Source organism: Chiloscyllium punctatum, chromosome 6, assembly GCF_047496795.1.
Source record: "Chiloscyllium punctatum isolate Juve2018m chromosome 6, sChiPun1.3, whole genome shotgun sequence".
Taxonomy (NCBI): Eukaryota; Metazoa; Chordata; class Chondrichthyes; order Orectolobiformes; family Hemiscylliidae; genus Chiloscyllium; species Chiloscyllium punctatum.
Genome location: NC_092744.1, coordinates 134,497,347 through 134,513,973, shown reverse-complemented (window position 1 = coordinate 134,513,973; position 16,627 = coordinate 134,497,347).

The following is a 16,627-nucleotide window of genomic DNA, read 5'->3' as shown; positions in this document are numbered from 1 at the left end:
TCTACTCTCGATCATCAGTAAAGTGGTGGAAGGTCTCAGTGCTTTCAAGCAGCACCTGTTCAGCAATACCCTGGTCAATGACGCCCACTTTGGGCTCCACCAGGGCCACTCAGCTCCTGACCTCATTACCGTGGTTCAAACATGGAAAAAAGAGCTGAATTCCAGAGGTGGAAGTGATAGCCCTTTAAATCAAGGCTGCCTTCGCCCAAGTGTGGTATCAAGGGGCCTTAGCAAAACTGGAATCAATAGATATCCGGAGCAAACTCCCCGCTGGTTAGAATCATACCTAACACGTAGGAAGATAATCATGGCTGATGAAAGTCCGTCAACTCAGCTCCAGGACAAGTCTGTCGGAGTCCCTCGGGCAGTGGCCTAGGCCCAAACATCTTCAGGGCTGCTTGAGCAATGACCTTGCCTCCATTTTAAGGTCAGAAGTGGAGATGTTCGCCAATGATTGCACCATGTTCAGCAACATTTGTGGTTCTTCAGATACTGAAGCAGGCCATGTCCAAATGCGACAAGATCTGGACAGTATCCAGGCTGACAAATGGCAAGTAATATTCACGCCACAAAAATGCCAGACCGTGACCATCACCACTAAAATACAATCTAAACACTGTCCTTGGTATTCAATGGTGTTACTATCTCTGAATCCACAGTGGACTGCAGCAGTTCAACAAGGCAGCTCACCACCACCTTCTCAAGGGGCAACCAGGGACAGGCAATAAATGCTGACCCAGCCATTCACACCCAGATTCAGGAAATAAATATTATTTAAATAAAATAACAGAGGAAGGTTTCTGGGTTATCGTAGATATCAGTGCTCAGGCCCCATTTGTTCACACTACCCATTAAACATTTGGTTGCAGGAATCAAATACAATATATCCCAACCTGCTGACAGAACTAAAGGATGTTGGATTGTGAGTGGGTGAGGAGGTTGTAAAAAAGCTTCAAGGTGACTAAAACAAGTGGAGTGAATGGGCACATACGTGGCAGATGGAGAGCAATGTGGGGAGAGGTGACAGTGTGCCCTTTGGTGGGAACAAGAGATTGGCAGCTTTTCGTTTGAAAAGGGATTGTTTGAAACAGGTTGATCTGAAAAGCGACGTATGGGCCTTTTTGTTGTTTCCTTCTGCGCGGCCCTTCGAGGTCCCTGCAGCACAGTGAGGTCTGAACTGACAAGGCAATACTGGGAATGGCATTCACACGCTGCCCAGTGTACATAGACCTACCAAGTGGGGAACTCTAACAATGCAAAGGATCTGGATCTCCCTGCAGACCAGTCACTGAAAGCAATATTGCAGGAGCAGAAAGCAGTTAAGAAGCTAAATGGGGTGTTGACCTTCAAATCAGGGGGATTTGAGTCCAGGAGTAAGGGTGTCTTACTGCACCTGTACAGGGCCTTAGTGAGACCCCATCTTGAACATTGTGCAATATTGTGCGCAGGTTTGGTCTCTGTACCTCATAAAGGGCAAACCTGACATTGAGGGATAGCAGCGAATGATGACCAGACTGATCTCTAGGATGACAGGCTTGTTGTGGGAGCAGAGTTTGGGGGCGACTGGGCCTGTATTCCATGGGGTTTAGGAAAATGTGTGAAGACCTCAGTGAGATATATAAAACACTGACAGGGTGAGACAGAATGGAAGCAGGGATGATAATTCCCCAGGCTATGATGTCTAAAACAAGGGGCCACAGTATTAGATACAGACAGGCCATTCTGCACTGAGATGCCAATAAATGTCTGCCCTCAGAGACTGGAGAACCTGGGGAATGTGCTCGCACATGGAAACCAAGACACTGAATATAAATACAGGTTTAGAGACAGGAAAGGGATGGTGGGAGAGCAGGAGTACGGTGTGTAAATAAAGGTCGAGGTATCATTGTATTTAATTGGGAGCAAACTCGATGGACCAAAGGGACTACTGCACTTCCTATTTTATAGCTTCCCAAGGTTAATCACATTAACGGATATATTCATTGTGTGGGATAAGTGCATTGTGGAGATGTTCGAACATGAACAACAATGAGGTAGGCTCAATGTGTTATATGGCCTACTCCATTCCTGATGTTTCTGTGCAGTCTGTGGAAAAACTGTTTAAATGCTGTCACAAGCTCTCAGATGTTCGGAAGGAGGTTTCTGCAGGGTCAACAGGACTGTGTTTCCTGTTCCATTTTTCCGATACTGAGGCTGGGGCTGGCTGTTCTGTCTGGGTTTATCCTTTAAGACCTCGGAGGAGTTTGATACAATGCAGTGTCTGGCTTGGCCGATTCAGAGATCATTGAAAAGTTTTATCACAAGTATATGTGTCTGCAGTCATAGATAATCATAGATAATCATAGATAACAGCCTCCAGTCTGACAAGTATCCTTCCACTAAACACTCTGCTTCCTAACATCAAGCCAACTGTGTATCCAATTGGCCTGCTCCCCCAGCATTCCACGTGATGTAACCTTCCAGAGCAGCCTGCCATGTGGAATCTTATCAAAGGCCTTACTGAAATCCATGGAGACTACGTCTACCACTCTGTCCTCGTCAACCTTCCTGGTCACTTCATCAAAGAACTCTAACAAATTTGGGAAGCATGATCTCCGACTCACAAGTCTATGCTGACTGCTCTGAATCAAACCCTGTGTAAGTAATGGGTGCAGACAATGGTATGCTGTCCTTCATTGTAAGATGATTCGAGTACATAAGTAAAGCCATCTTCCGGCTGTTGTAGAGCCTTGCTGAGAGAACATTTGGGGCACATTCTACAGATTTGATCTCCTTTGTAAGGAATGATCTCTGTACCACACATAAGGGTGATGGTAACATGAGGATAGAGTGAATAAGCTGAGTGTTTAATCTGTAGAGATGTGAGAGACGAAGAAATGGTGACGCTGAAACAAGAGGAGTGGCAGCGATCACTTATTTCCAAAAGACACATTGACAGGGAGAGAAATTCCATACTTTACCCAGGATTGATTGGTTTGATTTATTGTCACGTGTACCTCAGTACAGGGAAACACTTTGGTTATGAGCAGTGGAGGCAGATCATAGTAAGCATGGCCAGACAGATCATAGGGTGGAAATAGACTTGGACAGAGTAAGGCATACAGGTTACACTGAACAGGACATGTACTAGACGTGATCAGCATGAACAAGATCAGCATGATTTGAACTTAGAGAGTCCATTCATCAGTCTAACGTGACCTTCCTAATAGTTTATATGCCTAAATTAACTGTGCAGTTGGCGTGTGAACCCGTACTGAACGTCAGGTTGCTCACAATCCCCAACAGCAGCCACAATCCCTTCCATCTGAAACAGGTAGCTTTTCTCAACAGCTTCCGCCCTGCACAGAGAACACCAGGCTGGCATCTCAGAGATGAAAGATGCCTTCTTGAGACTTCACACAAGACATAAGGCTTCCCTCCTCACCATTAGAAAACCACGTTAAAGTCCCACGTGTGTATCATAAGCAACGGAGCCAGGAGGAACAACATGAAGCAGTCTGTCTGTGCAGCCTCTGCTCCACTTGTTCATCATGTTGGAGCATCATTCTGGAGACAGTAAGGACTGCCGATGCTGGAGATCAGAGCAGAGCGTCGATTGCTGGAAAAGCACAGCAGGTCAGGCAGCATCCGAGGAGCAGGAGAATTGATGTTTCGGTCATAAGCCCTTCATCAGGATTCAGCATCAATTGCCTCATTCTGTCCCTGTGTAAGTACGTTGAGGGGGGAATGGCCTCTTACTGTTCCAGTGAAAGTGACTCAAGGAGCTGAATGGCCTCATCCCATTGCTGTGTAAGTGACCCAAAGGTCTGAATGGCTTCTTCCTCGTCCGATTGGACAGGGTCAAGGGACGGATTGGCTTACCCCTGGTTCTTTTTGAAAGCTCGATGTACTGATAAGTGTGATGATGCTGCAGTTTTCAGAGGTTATTTTGTCCGGGTTTCTTTTAAGAGAGAGATTGAACAACCATTACCAAGCTGGCTAGTTAAGACCACTCGAGTAAACAACGAGAGAGGCCTTGTGTTTATTTTAATGCAGCCTGAATGGGTGTGGCCAGCTCTCACAGATTAGGATCTCTGGGTTTTGGTTTCTCAGTAACATCAGAAACTATTGGGGTCTCCACAGAGTTGGAAGCTTCAGTGATGTCTCCTGCTACTTTCCCTGAGTTTTCTCTTGGTGCTGTTTTTAATTCCTGGATTAGAGAAATGTTTGTGTCTGAATATTCCTTTCTGCCAAGGGCTGTGTTTATGGGATTTTCCTGTAATGGAACAGTTCATTAGTAATAGTTCCTATGTCTATTATTCTGTTAACTTGTCCAATAGAATTAAGTTATTCCAGATTCCTCTTTCTTTGATTTGATTTTATCTTTCGTGTTTTAATAAATGGTGTTTTGCTTCACACCAAGTACTTTGACCAGTCACATTGCGTCTAGAACAGACACTTTACATTTCCATTAAAATAAAAATAGAATCTAGGCTACCGCCTTCAAATATTTTCGAGGGGCTCTGGTGTGGTCCATCACACTAGACTCCTTCTCTTCCTGAGTAATAATAGGCTGGAGGCACTGAATGGGCTGTCCCTGTTCTTCTCCAATAGTGTCAATGGGCTGAATGGCTTCCTCATATTCCTGTGAAACCAGCGTGAAGTGCTGAATGAACTCTTGTTTTACTGTGGCAATGTGCAGTGTCAGGCAGTGCTGGTAGATGAATGTTACCGACACTTTAACAGCACAAGTCTCAATGGAGTCTGGGTCTTGCTGCACACGGACACAGACTAGTTCAGGAGCTGACAGGAGACAAAATGTTCTGAACATTGTGGAATGTTCGGTGACCATCCCCACTTCTGATCTTATGGTGGGGAGGATGAAGGTGGGGAGACATTGATGAAGCAGCTGAAGCTGTTTGTGAAGTGGAAGCTACCCTGAGGATCTCCCACAGAGGTGACCCAGGACTGAGATGATGAACATCTTCCTTTGTGCCATATTTGACTCCAAACACTGGAGAGGTTACTCTGATTCCCATAAGTGGAGTTTTGTTAAGCTCCTTGATGTCAACAAAAGCCAACCACTGCCGTAATATCAGGCCCAGTCATTTTTACCTGAACCCTTGTCTCAACTTCTTTTGTTCATATCAATAGGCCATGATATAGGAGCAGCAAGTGTCTTCTTCAAACAAATGCTTTTGAATGTCAGGACTTCACTTCTCAGGAGTGTTCTGGGAGCGAGATTACTGAAAGTATTTGAAGAGGAGGTCGATGGATATTGACCTGTCAGAGTGGTGAGGCCTATGAAGAATTGGGTATGAAAGATGATTTGAGACCAGGAGCAGATCAGTCACGATCTTAGTGAAGGACAAGGCAGGTTTGGGGAGTGAACGACCTGTCCCTGTTTCTGATGTTCTCACATTCTGTTATTGGAAAGTTAGTGGGTGTTATTTTCATGAATGTTATGTTTTTGAATATTGCAGTCAGGGAGAGCAGATGATTTTGTGAGCCATCTCTGAGTGAGGTATATGGGCTGCATTCACAGTGAATCTGAGTCTACAACGTGACCAACAACTGAAGCACAAGTTGCAGAGAGGGGAAGCTCTATAAAGAGAGATGAGGGGACTCTTTCATACCCGTGCCTGGATTTTCCAATTACATTTCCCAAATCACTTCAAAGCGTGTGTGACAGCCTTGAGAGGCTGAATGGTCTCCTCTGTTTCTGTGCATCAGGTTATAGGAGTAAGTAGCCTCCAACTGTTCCTGTCTAGCAGGTATGAGGGGCTGAATGGAGCACAGAAACATGGGACTGAGGAGCAGGAGCGGTCATTAGATATTTTGACCCTTCTCCACCAGGAACGAAGATTGTGGCTGATCAGGTTGGGGTCTCAGCCCCACTTTCCTGTCTGTATCCCAATATCCGTGACTCACTTCTCTGTCAAATATTTTGTAATGCAGCTTTCAATCAATGTGAACATAGAGGCACAATAAACTTCCAGTGAAGAGAATTCCCACTTGAAAGGTGCTTTCAGAATTTTTCGTCATCCCTCTTATAGAATCAGAGAGTCATGCAGAACAGAAACAGACCCGTTAGTCCAATCTGTTCACTACGATCAGATATCAAATCTGATCCAGTCCCATTTGCCGGCATTTAGCCAATATCCCTCCTCTTTCAGATACTTTTTAAATGTTCGATTGTAACCGCCTTCAGCACCTCCTCTGACAGCACTTTCTGTAAACACACCACGCTCTGTTTGAAACATTTATCTTCAGGTCCCTTCTAAATCATTCGTCCTCTCCCCTTCAACCTCTGCCCTCTTGTTCTGGACTCCCCTATCCTGGAGAGCAGAACGTGGCTGTTCAGTATATCCATGCCCCTGATGGTTTTATAAACCTCTATAATGTCACCCCTCAGCCTCTGACACTCCAGGGGGAAACATCTCAACCTAATCAGCCTCTCCCTAAAGCTCAAACCACCAGTCCTGGGACAGCTGTGTAAGTCATTTCTGCAGAAAACCGAGTTGTATGCAGTATTCGTAAAGTGGCCTCACCAACGTCCTGTATAGATGCAACATACCACCACATCTCCTATATTCAATGCTCTGACTGATTAAGGCAAATGTGCCAAATGTGTTCTGCACCACTCTGTCTACCTGCGACTCCACTTTCAAGGAACAATGCATCTGCAGCCCTGTGCCCCTTTGTTTCACAACACGCCCCAGGACCTGACCATGAAGTATATAATGTCTGCCCTGATTTGCCTTCCCAAAATGCAAAGCTTCAATTATTCTAAATTAAACTTCATCTGTTACTCCTTGACCCTTTGTCCCATCTAATTGTTGTCTTGTTGTACTCTGAGATAATCTACTACACCACATTTCTGATGTCATCTGTAACCTTACTAACTATGGCCCCAATATTCACATCTAAAACCTTTACATAAATGATGAAATGCAGTGAACTCAGTACTGATTCTTACAGCACACTGCTGCTCACAAGCCTCCAGTCTGAAAAATGCCCCTCTTCCTTCAAGCTAGTTGTGACTAGCTTCTTCTGTATCCCATGTGACTGAAACTTACTAATCTGTCTACCATTCACAATGAAATACTAGCTATGAAGATAGGATGTGTAGGTTAGGTTTATTTTCACCAAAAAAAAAAGGAGATTGAGGGGTGGGGGGGGGACGGGGACCTGATTAAGGTTTGCAAAATCAGGAAGGGTATAGCCAGGGTGGATAGAGACAAGCTTTTTCCCAGGTTGAAGGATTTAATAACGAGAGGTCGTGCTTTCAAAGTGAGAGGTGGAAAGTTTAAGGGGGATGCACGCGGTAAGTACTTCACACAGAGGGTGGTGGGCAATTGGAACGCGTTGCCAGCAGAGGTGGTAAGGCAGGCATGGTCGATTCCTTTAAGATGCATCTGGACAGATGCATGAGTAGATGGGGAGCAGAGGAAGACAGATGCTTAAGAATTGACCAACAGATTTAGACAGTACATTTGGATCGGCTCAGGCTTGGAGGGCGAAGGGCCTGTTCCTGGGCTGTAAATTTTCTTTGGTCTTTGTTCTTTAAATGAACACCTTGCTGAAGTCCATATAGACAATGTCTACCAAATTGCCTTCATCAATCGTCTTTGTCACCTCTTCAAAAAACTCAACCAAATTAATGAGACATGATTTCCCATGCAGAAAGCTTCGTTGTCTACTCCGATCAGCCCTTGCTTTCCCAAATATATGTAAATCGTGTCCCTCAGAATCCCCTCCAACAACTTACCCACCACTGGCATCAGGCTCACCGGTCTATAGTTCCCCGGCTTTTTGGGTCACTGTTTCCTTTTCCTGTCCCACTACTCCACTGCTCACAACAAATGTTAAATGTGACCAGGTTGGTGATATGGCCGATGATATCGGTCTCACACTGGGTCAGGGTCAGTTTTAGGAACAAGTCAGGCTAGTTTCTTAAATCTGCTAAAACAACACGTTTAAGATCCAGAGCAATGTTACTCAAACTATGTTTGGACAATGTACTCAAACTATGATGGAAAGATGAATAGCAAACTGTTTGTGCATTGCAATTATATAATCAATATTTCCCTTTCTAAAAATGCTGACACATGCACGCACGCACGCACACACACACAAAATCTCTGCAATTTTAACTTGAAATAACTTGGTCCAAATATTATTGAAACTCGTGACAAAGGAAAAATTGTGAAATTGTCCAAAACGTTATTCTGCTTCTGAAGATATTGTACTCACACAGCTGCTAGCAATGGGATTTCATCCTGGGAGAGTTTGGGTTTGGCTGAATTCCCTTTGCTTTAGGCAGTGAGGAGATTCCAGTGAATTCTGGTTCGGGATCATCCAAAGGGTAGTACAGTGGTGAGCACTGCTGCCTCACAGCACCAGGGACTTGGGGTCGATTCCAGCCTTGGGTGACTGTCTGTGTGGAGTTTGCACATTCTCCCCTTGTCTGTGTGAGCTTCTAATGGGTGATCCTGTTTCCTACCACAAACTGTGTAGGTTTGATGGATTGGTCATGCTAAATTGTCCGTAGTGTTCAGGGATTTCTAGGTTATGTGCAATAGTCAGAGGTAAATATAGGGGAATGGGTTCGGAAGGTTGGTATGGACTTGCTGGGTCGAAGGGCATGTTTCCACACTGCAGGGATTCTATAAAAATAAGAATGGTAACGATGACTGTAGAGGTTTTTTTAGCTCACACACATTGCTGTGATGAGGATCAATGAAGGAGAGAGAGTGCAATAGGCCATTCCTTCTCAGGCAGATTACATTTTCTCCCTCTCTGAGTTGAATCATACAGTAATATCATCCTCTCCCAAACTGGACCATGTGAGGTCTCCTTGTACATTGTCCAAACTATGTCTTCATCACATTCCCTGGTCCATGTAGGTGCATCATTGCTGCTGTCATACACAGAGCAATACCCTTCGCAGAAAATGGTCTCGGTCAATTTGAAGATATGTTTATATGTCCCTGCGTCATTAAAAAATAAAAATGTTTAACTTATTCAGAATACCTGTGTAAAACTGAATGCATTTTTTAAAGAAATACAGAAATTGTTGGAAAAGCTCGCCAGGTCTCTCAGTACCTAGATGCTGTAGTTGTACCAGCATCCACCACTTCCTCTGGTATCTCATTCCATACGCACACCACCCTCTGTGTGAAATGGTGCCCTTTAGGCCTCATCAAAACCTTGCCCCTCTCACTTTCCACCAAAGCCCTCTAGTTTTAACCTGGGGAAAAACCCCTGACTACTCACCCTATCTATGGCCATTTTGATTTTATAAACCTTTACTGCTGCAAAATGTGACCCCAATCAACACGAATGGCTGTACTTTCAGTCATTCTGGGCCTAAATGCTGAAATTCAATACTGACACCTCTTCCTTCTCCATCAAGTCACAATTCTAAATCCATTTTAATCAGTTTGTTCAGATATATCCTGAGACACTTCTGTGGGCTTTACGCCTGGACCTTTGTGCCCGGAGGCAGGGACACTAGCATCGCTCGACAATACCCATAAAGCTGTAACAGTATTCTCCTGTGTGTTTGTTCATCAGACTGTCCTGGCATGCTGGGACATACCTCTGCATCAGGCAGAACTTGAATCCAGGCCTTCTAGCCCAGAGCAAGGAACACTACCACACAAGTTCAGGAATTGGAATCAAATCCAGAGTTCTGGCTCAGAGACAGGGACACTACCCACTACACTACCATACCCAGATTTTGGGTCATATTTTAGTGCCCACTTTCAGCTCGGTGTGGATTTATTATAATCAGGTTACCATTACTGAACTACACAAAACACTTTGTATTGTTAAATAAATGCAAGATAGTTATCTCAATGTAGGATATTGAGTGTATATGCTATGCCATTGAAATTAACTATGACCATCTTTAAGTGCTATTATCTGTAGTCTGCAATATTAAGGAAAGAAATCCTGCAGACACACTCTGCCCAATGAAGGGTCTCAAATAGATATTTATTACTGAACACCAGAGACGAAGGAAGAGCTTAATTCTGGCCCCAAAACACCGATCACTCTTCCCAACTCTCACGTGTGACTCCCCTTTTCCTAAAACCATGAAATGATACCAGGCGCTGATTACTGTCCAGCCTCTCCTCCCCACTGACTGTGTCTGCAATCTGTCCCTCCTTCCCCTAACCACACAAGGCAAACCAAGCTCAGGGTCTTTGTGAAAATCAAGGCCGGAGTGTGCAGGCCTCCTGGAGAGGGGGAGGGCATTTTAAAATTGAAGGGGGAGGGTGAGGTGACAGTAATATCACACACTGGGCTGAGGGGTGGCTGATGGAGTTTCGTTTGGATTAATGCGAGATATTGGATTTGATAAATCAATCGACAGCAGGACCTATACAATTAAAAGTAGGGTCTTTGGCAGTGCTGTAGTACAGAAACCTAGGCCGTCAGGTTTAATTCTTTAAAATTTGCATCTCATATACATAGTGTGGTTAAGAAGGTGTTTAACACACATCTTCATAGGACAGACCTTTGAGTATCGGAATTGGGATGTCATGTTGTGGTTGTACAGGATATTGCTGAGACTTCTTCTGGAATACTGTGTCTAGTCAGGTCATCCTGCCCGCTCATTCCATAGGCACACCACCCTCTGCGTGAAAAGGCTGCCCCTTAGGTCACTTTAATATTTCCCCTCTCACCTTAAGCCTATGTCCTCTAGTTTTGGGCTCCCCGTACCCTTAGAAAATACCTTGATTATTCACTTTGATATGACTGACGTTGATATTATTAAGTTGGAGAGGATTGAGAAGAGATTAACCTGGATGTTGCTGGGAAAGGAGGGAGTGAGCTATAAGGAGAGACTGGATCGACTGGGACTTTTTTCACTGAAGAATATGAGATTAAAGGGTAACTTTGCACAGGTTTATAAAAAATGAGGGTTAAATAAAAGCTGAAGGGCTGATGTCTTTTCTCTAGGGTTGAGGATTCAAAACTGAGGGATTTTTAAGGTGCGAGGAAAAAAGATTTACGAAAGTCATGAGAGGTAATTATGTTAGACAGAAGCTGGCTTGTGTGTGGAATGAACTTCCAGAGGAAGTGGTGAAAGCAGGGACAGTTACAACGTTTAAAGGACATTTAGATCAGTCCATGGATAAGACATCAGTTTGGATGGAGCTGTGAGCAGCTGCCCTCTCCCCCCTCCTCTCTGAATGAATCCCTGTTGGTTTTCACCCTCTGCCAATGCCTGTGCAGTGGCGTGGGGAGGCCAGCAGAGGGTGGCATTGCATCACTTTAAGCACCACAGAGACTGGCAGACCTGCCCCACACAGAGACACACAGATACACACACGGGGATGGTTAGGGCACTGCGTGAAGCTCATCTGGTAATTTAAATGAAACAAAAAGAAATACTCAATTCGCCTCGTAAACTGTTAAAATATGTGGGACAGATCTGCCAAATTCTACTGTTTAAATAAAAACATCAATTTATTTTTTTCACTCTGAAAGTGAACATTTTACATGAACTATTCACAACTCTGGGACCCTCTATCTCTTAACTTCTTATTACCCGACTCCAGCTCTATAGCAATATACTGTTTCTGGGTTTTCTATCCTCTTTTACCGCAGGTGCTTGTAAGCTCTCAGTTTAGAACAGTATTCCCTCTCTGTTCCAACTTCATCACATTATACCCTGATGAATATCGATAAGTGGGACCTATCCGATTTCTCTTGTTCTGTGGTTTGTCAATATTTCATTCGCTCCGTCTGGTGTGTGTCAGGACTTTTGTTGCTCCATTGACAGCATGTCAATTCGACTCAGTCCGTGGGAATATATCAGTATTTCACTTGCTCACACTCGTGTATGTGGGGCAGGATTTCAGTTGTTTCATGGGGACTGTGACACTATAACAATCTCAATGTTTGTAGGTGGCACCGAACCTGGAAGTTATCTGAAGTCTATGGAGGAGAGTGTGGAATTCTGGCAGATGGGGATCAGTGCAGAGCAGTTTGAGGTGATACACTTTGGTAGGAAAGACAATAAAAGACAATTTAAAACAGACTGTACCATTATAAAGGGGCTGCAGGAGCAGAGGGCGCTGGGTGTATATGAGCACAGATTGTTGAAGATGTCAGGACAAGTGGGGAGAGCAGTAACTCTCACAGATTAGTTTCAGTATCTGAGCTGTTTACAGGGGGAGGTGTCGGAGGCAGTCTCGGTGCTCCCTTCCTGGGAGGTGGTGGTGACGATGTGTTGTGACCCCACCCTCCTGCCCACCGAGACCGTGGGGATTCCATTTGTACCAGCTCAACATAAAAGGGAGATGGCATCAGGGCCACAGCTTCTAAGTCGTGCCGGGGGGAAACAGAGCTGCCAGTGGGTTTAAAGTGAGAATTGTCCTTCACCGAACATTGCTCCTTACTCGGTCGGTGGGACGTGGATGTTTCAGAATCTCCACACGAGGTGTCCTGGTCCTCTCCAGCTCGTACCAGGGTCCTCCCCACATGGAGGGGGGACGGGGTGAGGGAACGGATATCGGGCACTCCACCACCCGGCTTGGTCCTTTCTGTCCTATTCCAGGCTGATTCTCCTGGAATGGGAGGGAGGGAGTGAGGGTGGGAGTGGGTGGTCCTGCTGTTAGTGCTGGTGTAGGTGGGGAGGGGGGCATGGTGAGGTATCTGGAGGGAGTCAGTCCACAGTGTTGTATCCATGCAGTGTTATTAGTGTGGGGGTGAAGTGGAGGGAGGGGAGGAGAGAGGGGGGGGGGGCGGGAGAGAGAGAGAGAGAGAGAGAGAGAGAGAGAGAGAGAGAGAGAGACAGAGAGAGAGAGAGAGAGGGAAGGTGCTTCATGCAGCAATGACAGTGTTGGACCATGAGCCTTGTTCGGGGGTCGGTGCTATAACAGATATACAGTGAGTGTGAGGGAGCAGAGAGAATACCGTGACCCTTATCCTGACAGAGTGGGGAAGGTTATTGATGCTTGTCCTGTATTGCTGGACATTTCTTCAGACCCCCGATACTGCACTGAGCTGGGTGGGGAGCTCAGACCGTGCTCGGTGGGTCTGGTGGTGTCGCCCCCTCTCAGAAGAGAATGGTCCCCCTCTGTACTAGCCCATCCACCAGGCCCTCCGTGCCCCTGTTGACAAACCATGGTGTAATTGTCACTTATCTGCCAGGCTCGGGGTAAACTGTGCAGGGCAGCTCCAAACTGAGAAACCTCAATCGTGTGCCCAATGGGCTTTTAAAGATGGCCCCAGTATCAGGGATCACGGAATATCCAGGAGCATCTGGGTGATGGTGTGTACCTCCAGCCATGAAGGACTCCATTTACAAAGCTGTGGAACAAATGCTCATCCAAAACTCTCCATCATCTGACCTCACACCAATATCCCATTTTCCCATTTTTCCTGGGAAGACAGGCTCATCTTACAGGATGTTATCGAAGTGTCTCCATTTCAGTATTCTGCAACCTGGGAACACATCCTTCCATGACATTGTCTCTCAGTCTCCCCCTTCTCTGTCTATACCCCAAGCCCCTCCCATGTGATGATATTTAAACTGATTCCCCCGCCTGGTCTCCCTGGCAGTGATGTTCACACACACAGCGCCCCCTTGTTAGGGCAACAATGGAGAGATGGGGCTGTAAATGTTTGGGAGCTGCACATCCTGTCACTTCCAGCCTGGGCTGCAACTTTCCCCACACTGGGCAGGGATCTAATACAGTGTTACTGAGGAATGCAGTGGGGTGGTGTACACAGTCCTACATGCTGGGAGGGTAACTGCTCCTGGTTTACAGATCAATGCACTGGGATGGAGTACACAGTCCTACATGCTGGGAGGGTAACTGCTCCTGGGTTACGGATCAATGTACTGGGGTGGTGTACACAGTCCTACATGCTGGGAGGGTAACTGCTCCTGGGTTACAGATCAATGCACTGGGGTGGTGTACACAGTCCGACATGCTGGGAGGGTAACTGCTCCTGGGTTACAGATCAATGCACTGGGGTGGTGTACACAGTCCTACATGCTGGGAGGGTAACTGCTCCTGGGTTACAGATCAATGCACGGGGGTGGGGTACACAGTCCTACATGCTGGGAGGGTAACTGCTCCTGGGTTACAGATCAATGTACTGGGGTAGGGGACACAGTCCTACATGCTGGGAGGGTAACTGCTCCTGGATTACAGATTAATTCACGGGTGATCACTGCACAGGTCGCTGTGCTGGTCAGACTTTCTGGTTGAGGTTTATAGATACTGCAATGATATGGTTTGTGCAGCTCCTTATGCTGGATGGATATTTGTTTCAAGTTCACACATTAGTGCCCTGCTGTGGTCTGCACAGCTCCCCGCCCTGGGCAGATATCTAGTCCGGGTTTACAGATCAATGCACTGCTATGGTCTGCACAGCTCCCCGCCCTGGACAGGTATCTAGTCCGGGTTTATAGATCAATGCACTGCTGTGGTCTGCACAGCTCCCCGTGCTGGACAGGTATCTAGTCCGGGTTTATAGATCAATGCACTGCTATGGTCTGCACAGCTCCCCGCCCTGGACAGGTATCTAGTCCGGGTTTATAGATCAATCAACTGCTGTGGTCTGCACAGCTCCCGGTGCTGGTCAGATATCTAGTCCGGGTTTATAGATCAATGCACTGCTGTGGTCTGCACAGCTCCCCGCCCTGGACAGGTATCTAGTCTGGGTTCATAGATCAATGCACTGCTGTTGTCTGCACAGCTCCCTGCCCTGGACAGAAATCTAGTCTGGGTTTAGAGATCAATGCACTGCTGTGGTCTGCACAGCTCCCCGTCCTGGACAGATATCTAGTCCGGTTTTATATATCAATGCCCTGAACTGATCTGTGCATTGTTCCCCTCTGGACAGATTGCTGGATTGTATTGACCAGTGTAATGGATGAATCTGCACAGATTGCTGGGTTGTACTGAGGAGGACACTGGCCTGGTCTGCACCGTGTTCCACGGTGAACAGCTATCTCCTCTGGGTGTATGGTGTCGGGGCTGGTTCTGTGAGGTGGATTGATCTGGCAATGCCTTTAGTTCCCATTTCTTTGATTGGACACTCCATCTCTCACCCCATTAATGTTACAGTGTGTCCAGGCACAGTACATCATGTTAGTGGGTGGGTAGGGGGGAAAGGTCATGGACAGGTCAAGGAGTTCCCCGGAACGTTCTGTCCCCAACATTCTAAAACTGACATTCTCCGGAACGTTCTGTCCCCAACATTCTATAACTGCCATTCCCCGGAACGTTCTGTCCCCGACATTCGAAACTGACATTCCCCGGAACTTTCTGTCTCCAACATTCTATAACTGACATTCCCCGGAACGTTCTGTCTCCAACATTCTATAAGTGCCATTCCCTGGAACGTTCTGTCCCTGACATTGTTTGTGAACGGCCGGACGTCAATGAATTGAACAAATGATAAGATCCCGAGGGAAGAGATCCCGTTCCAGGGAGGAGACACTGTTCCGAAGGACCCTCAGGCAGTTAAAGGGTGAATACGTTTTCCCTGCGTTTACATTTCTTCCCGACACGGGATCAACCACAATTTAGACCAAAATACAGGAATTCCCAAACTCCGTTTGCCTTCAGGAAACTGGGAGAGAATCTTTCAGGACAGCAACGTTCCCACTCTCCGTATTAGGAACTGGGAAGGAGTGACCTGTGTCTGCTCTCGAGTGATTGAGAGTGTGGGAATGTTCTAGAAACCATCTGTCCTTATGGATGTGTCTCTGTGTGTTTGGGGAGGGAGGGTTTCTTGTGGTTTATGTCACATTTTTGTCAGTAATTCCGACCTTCCCATTTGTTATTCCAGCTTCAATTATTTTAATAAATCCCTGAATACAGGGACACATTTGAAAATCTCACTGGGTCCCCGATCAAACGGGTCCCTTTGCCTCCAGGCTGATGGATAATGGGTTTGTTTTCCTTCCTCACAGTAAACGTAGTGACCATCTACGTCCTGCTTTATAAAGATTGTGGATTGTCTCCATGTGTCAGACGTTACCTGGGGGCCATGGCAGAGGCGGATCTCCTGGTCATTATCCTCGACCTGATCCTGAGACACATTCCCATTGTTTATCGGGAACAGTTTTATTTCCTGATGTACTCCCTCCCCGTGTGTAATATCCACACCGTCCTGCTTTATGCAGCCACTGACTGCTCTGTCTGGTTCACCGTCACTTTCACCTTTGATCGGTTTGTGGCCATTTGTTGCCAGAAACTGAAAAGTAAATATTGCAGTGAGAAAACGGCGGCTGTGGTTCTGGGAGCAGTGACTGTGCTGAGCTGTTTAAAGAACATTTCCTGGTATTTTATGTTCACGGCTCTGTATTTTCTGGTGAACCTCCCCTGGTTTTGTGATGTAACAGACGCTGGGAGAGGGGGTCAGAGAGAGGTGGGCAGAGGGGAAGAGAGAGGGGTGACAGAGAGAGTGGGGACAGAGAGAGGAGGACAGAGAGAGAAGGGGGACAGAGAGGGGGTGGTCAGAGAGAGAGGGGGTCAGAGAGAGAGGGGGACAAGAGAGTGGGGGACAAGAGAGTAGGGGGAGAGAGAGGTTGGAGTGATAGGGGAGACAGAGGGGGGTAGAGAGAGGGGGAAGAGAGAGAGGGGGACAGAGGGAGAGGGAGGGACAG